This window comes from Sapajus apella, unplaced genomic scaffold (genome assembly GCF_009761245.1).
Source record: "Sapajus apella isolate SASKATOON/1434 unplaced genomic scaffold, GSC_monkey_1.0 scaffold67, whole genome shotgun sequence".
NCBI lineage: Eukaryota > Metazoa > Chordata > Mammalia > Primates > Cebidae > Sapajus > Sapajus apella.
In genome coordinates, this window is record NW_022437007.1 from 4,320,302 (window position 1) to 4,326,012 (window position 5,711).

The 5,711-nt window shown below is 36.0% G+C and overlaps 1 long non-coding RNA gene and 1 pseudogene across 1 annotated transcript in view; both read right to left on the bottom strand.

The window, feature by feature from the left end:
• Window positions 1-1,230, bottom strand: part of LOC116530554 — a 22,613-nt gene extending 21,383 nt beyond the window's left edge. The window contains exon 1 of the long non-coding RNA XR_004260058.1: window positions 1,089-1,230. This is a non-coding gene — a long non-coding RNA (uncharacterized LOC116530554). The remainder of the gene's footprint in view (window positions 1-1,088) is intronic.
• A 1,568-nt stretch (window positions 1,231-2,798) lies between these two features.
• Window positions 2,799-3,556, bottom strand: LOC116530545 (annotated as a pseudogene).
• Window positions 3,557-5,711: the final 2,155 nt, after the last annotated feature.

The following is a 5,711-nucleotide window of genomic DNA, read 5'->3' on the forward strand; positions in this document are numbered from 1 at the left end:
AGTAGCTGGGATTACAGGCACGCGTCACCATGCCCAGCTAATTTTTTGTAGTTTTAGTAGAGACGGGGTTTCACCATGTTGACCAGGATGGTCTCGATCTCTTGACCTCGTGATCCACCCGCCTCGGCCTCCCAAAGTGCTGGGATTACAGGCTTGAGCCACCGCGCCCGGCCACTAAAATATATTTTAATAGGCATACAGGTTAATTATACACTTTTATAAAGTCACTAAATAATAGTAGATACCACTTATAAAATTATAAATATAATTTGGAAAATATATTTCTTACAATGTCTGTTTCTTACATCTATTTGCCCCTTAATTTAAATGTTATGAAGAACTAATGCATTTGCATATAGATAAGAGCACAAGGATAACAACTGTTTTCCAGAAGACTAAGCATGTTTTTCAATGTTCACTTAATTGTTTTAAAAAAATTACCCATTGATTACGTCTGTATAGTATTAGCTCAAATGTCTGTAGTTAAATTTGTATATTAGCACAGAATTAATGTACTATCATTCAAATACTTATGTTACAATATAATTGCATATAACTTTGATTTCTAAAAACAATAGAACTCCATATTAAAAGTTTACTATGGAATTATGTCAAACATGTTTAATCAGGTAAAATATCCACAAGTCCATACTAATAACAATAAGTGACTAAATACATTGTTAAATGAAGAAGTTATATAATTGTATAATTTTTTTAGCATACATGATTTTATTTTGTAGACAATTTATGCAGTAAACTGTCTCATCAGCAAACCTATCAAATGGAGAGTGAAATTTATATATTACTTATTTGTTGGAATTCCATTGCAACATTAGATTTCTTACTATTTTGAGATTGAGAGGTATTATAAAAATTGTTTTTTAAAAAGAAATGCAGATTTGTTTTACTCTTCAATATCAGTCACCTCTATTTCTGAAAGGTAATTTAAGTATTGTAGTAAACAGCAGGAGTTATAAAACCAGATTACCTATATTTGATTTCTGCAGCTGCCACTTGCTATCTGTGAGACCTTGGAAAAATTATTTAACTGCTCTGTGTCTCAGTTCCTTTACCTATAAAATGGGCACAGGTATTGATCGACCCATGACCTATGCAGCTTACGACCATTCGCCTTTACGACCACAATCGCTAGCCACGACTGCTCTGCATCTGGCAGCGCAAACGTTGCCCAGCTGGGCTCACGACAGTGCGGACCAGCTTCCAGCAGCAGTACCATCTCTGCGTGCACCACTTCAACAGTTATCCCAGACTCGGTACAGCAATTTGTGTTTTGTGTCTTGGATATTTTTCATCAAACCCCTCCCAATAAACTTCTTATACATTTCGAAGTAATGGACCCAAACATCGAACAATTTGCAAGGATTGAAAGGATGGCGCACGATGTGTTTCGTCCGTATCGTGAAATTGATGAAGAAAAAAAGAAACATACAATTCAGACAAAGCTCATCATATTTATGAAAAAACCAACTCCGGTAACCCCAACTGCTGCCATGACGACATCAACGACCTGCAGCCAAAGCACCGGCGGCCAATAAAATGTTTCCTACATGTTTATATATCTTGATATGTTTTGCAATTGGGAAAATCTTTCCTATGGTATTTTTTACACCTGTATTTTGTATTTTTGTGTGCACCTGTATTTTGTAATTTTGTATGTTTTGCAAATATTAAACCAGTTGTACCGGTAATGTAGTGTTTTACTTAAACCTGACGAATGTAAAAATAAGAAACAAAATGGTGTAGAGATGATACAAATGGCATAAAATGAACAAAGAAAATTATGATAAATAATAATGAAAGAAAATTATGATAAAATATGACTTAAAGATTTTTATAACATCATTTCACAGTACTGTACATATAGCCTACTCAATTTATGACCAAATCGTGTTACAACCGGCCTGTCAGAACCAATCGTGGTCGTAAGTCGAGCACTAGCTGTATAATAATAACAACCTCATAAGTTGTTGTGCAAACTAAATGAACAATCTTGGAAAATATTAGCCATCATCATCATTGTTAATTTCTTCACTATTAATAATTTATATATTATTAGCAATTTACAGTTAAATTATTTTGTTGTTAATCAATATACATAAAATTATTTTCTCAAAGTGGTATTTTTCTAAAAGTAGTGCATTTAATCCTTTCAATTAGTATAATATGCTGTCTTTTGTATTTTTATTGTAGTCATTTAGCTTCTCTTAGCTTTCAGGAACATTTTACTCCACCTCTACATGTCAGTTAAGGCAGCCTGAGGGGCATTATTATTAATGGGTTTTTTTCTTTTTTTTTTTTAATGTTGCTTATTGTAGTTTTAGGGAATTACACTTTTTCTAAAATTTTTTCTGACATAAGTACACTCTGACACTGAAAGCTTGTTTTCTAACTCTCAACTGCATGCTAAATACCGGATCCTAGACTCTTAAGGGGTCAATAAAGTATCTATTTTAGCCGCAGCTTCATATTAAATTAAAGATGAATTTTTAACAATCTGCATATTTAGGTGAAATATTAGGGAGTAGTTACTAAAATGTAAAAAATGGTATAAGTAATATATGTTCATGTCTTCATCATACTCCATTCCATAAGGTAGTAAAATATTTGTCTGTTTTTTCTTACAGAAGGTGATTCAAGTCAGTTGAGAGGCCAGTGTGTGGAGGAGGTCAGGCCACCATAGAAAGAATGATCCACTCTGGACGAGAGCTGCAGGCGATGAGTGAACAGCTAAGTGAACTGTCAGGAACAAAAGTACAGAGTCTTCATTTAGCTTTCATTTACTTCTTAGTTTTCATCTTTCTGACCATCCACCGGCTTTTAAACCTCAGGATTTTGTTTTTTCTGCATTTCCCAAGCATTATTCAGAAACTGGACAGCAGCCCTTTTCACTGGTAACTTCTTGTTGGGAAGAGACAGGAACTTATTTATAGTAGTCCTGTTGGTTCCTGGCCCATCTAAAGAATGATGGATGAAGGCTTGTGCTGCTTGTTGCATTGAATCTCTCAGCGCTTGTCTTATAGCCTTAAGGCCAAGTAGCTTGTATTCTGGCTGACAGACTGTACTTTTTGTACTTTAACTTTCTTAGAGTCATTTCCTTTTTCACAGTCTTCATTTTTCTTTAGATATTAACTTCTTTCACCCTTCCTGGCGACTTCTTTATGTTAGTCTGGGAAGCTGTCATTAACTTCTCTAAAATAGTGTCTGGAAGGAGTTTTGTTTTCTTTTGTTCAATGAACAGCTTCTCTTCTGGCTTCCTTTTCTCCTTCAGGATCGTTTTATCCCTGCACATGATCTCCTTCACTTGCTGGTCCTCTTCTCTGGCTTCTGCTTGGGTGCTGGCCAAAGTCAGCTCTTCCAGGGCCTTGCTGTCAAGCTCATAGTCCCCTTCCTAGTCTTCCTCCAGCAACTTGAGGCCAGGCCCTGCTGGACTGCCAGAGCGACTGCCAGAGCAACAGCTGTGCTCCACCTCCTCCTCCTGGTCCTCCTCCACCATCACCTTCAAGGACACCAGGGCAATGGGTTGGAACTGCACCATGGCCCACGCAGCACTGGAACCAGATTGCATAATTTCTGTGTAATTCTATGGTTTTGCATAATTGTCTAGGCACTTATTTTTATGTTTATCATGTTGTAGTGTGAGAGTATGGTTGGAATAACCTCATGTTTTCTTTCTTTCTTTTTTTTTTTCAATTTGTCCAGGATTGCTTTCTGCTCAATTGTGTAGTCAATTTTAAAGTGCATGTCATGTGCAGATAAGAATAATGTATACTCTGTTGTATTGAGGTGGAGAGTTCTGTAGCTGTCTATTAGGTATATTTGGTCACATGTTGAGTTCAGACCCCAAATATATTTATTAAGTTTCAGCCTCAATAATCTGTCTAATACTGTCAGCGAGGTGTCAAAGTATCCTACTATTATTGTGTGGTTATCTAAATCTCTTTGTAGGTCTCTAAGAACTCACTTTATGAATCTGGTTGCTCCTTTGTTTGGTTTGTATATATTTAGGATTAGTTAGGTCTTCTCCTTGATACCATTATGAAATGCCCTTATTTGTCTTTTCTCATCTTTCTTGGTTTAAAGTCTATTTGTCTGTAACTAGAATTGCAAATTTTTTCTGTCTTCTTATTTCTATATTCTTGGTAGATTTTTCTCCATTCTTTTACTTAGGACCTATGGGTATCATTGCATGGGAGAGGGCTCCCTTGAAGACAGCATACCATTGGGTTTTGCTTCTTCATCCAGCTTGCTGCTCTGTGCCTTTTAATTGGGGCATTTAGCCTATTTACAAAGTTAGCATTGATTCAATTAATACTATTGTGAAGATTTGATCCTGTTATAATGGTGTTAGCTGGTTATTATGCAGACTTATTTGTGTAGCTGCTTTACAGAGTCAATGATCCATGCCTTTAAGTCTGTTTTTGTCATGGCCACTATGCATCTTTCCTTTCTGTATTTAGCACTCCCTTCAGGATCTCTCCTAAGGCAACTCTGGTGGTAAAAAAATTCCCTTAGCATTTGGTTGTTTGTAAAGGTTCTTATTTCTTCTTCACTTATAAAGTTTAGTTTGCTTAGATATGAAATTCATAGTTGGAAATTCTTTTCCTTCAGAATGGTGAATATAAGCCCCCAGTCTCTTCTGGCCTGTAAGATATCCGCTGAAAAATCTGCTGTTGGGCTGATAGCATTACCTTTGTATGTGACTTGCCTCTTCTATCTAGGTGCCTTTAACGTTTTTCTTTATTTGACTTTGGAGAATCGGATTACTATATATCTTGTTGATGAAATTTTTGTGTAGCATTTTGCAAGGGTCCTCTGTATTTCCTGAATTTGAATGTTGACCTCTCTAGGGAGGCTGGGGAAATTTTTATAAATGATATATTGAAATAAGTTTTTCAAGTTGCTTAGTTTCTCTCTCTTTCTTTCAGGGACAACAATGAGTCATACATTTGATCTCTTTGTATAATTCCACACTTCTTGGAGGTTTTGTGTTTTCTTCTCTATTTTTTTTCTTTTTTTGTCTTTACTGAGTGATTTTGAATAGTCAGTGTTCGAGCTCTGAGATTCTTTCCTCAGCTTGGTTGATTGTGCTGGTAATACTTTTGATTGCATTCTGAAATTATTGGAGTCAGTTTTGCAGCTCTATGAGATACTTCTTTTTTTCTTAAAATGTCCGTTTTGTCCTTCATATCCTGTATTGTTTTGTTGTATTCCTTCAAATCTTTGAATTAGATTTCAGCATTCTATTGAATCTCAATAATTTTCATTCCTATTCATATTCTGAATTTTATTTCTGTTATTTCAGCCATCTCAGTCTTATTAAGAACTATTACTGGGGAGCTAGTATAGTCTTTGGGAGGCTAGGAGACACTCTGGCTTTTTGAGCTGCCAAAGTTCGTGTGCCAATGCTTTCTCATATTTGTAGGCTAATACCCCTTCAATCTTTGAAGATGATGTCTACTGGATAGATTTTATTTTTTGTTGTTGTTGCTTTTATCTTCTTTGATGTTCTTGGGGGTTGAATCACTGAATGAGATAGGTTTAGTTGACTGGCTTTATTTCTGGAAGATTTTAGGAGGTCAAGGCTCAGCTCCGGATTCCTGTGCTGTGTGCTCTAAATCTGGGTTGGGAGGTGCTGATATTAGCCCCCCTAATTTGTTCTCTGGCACCTTGATGTTAGGAACTTACTGTTA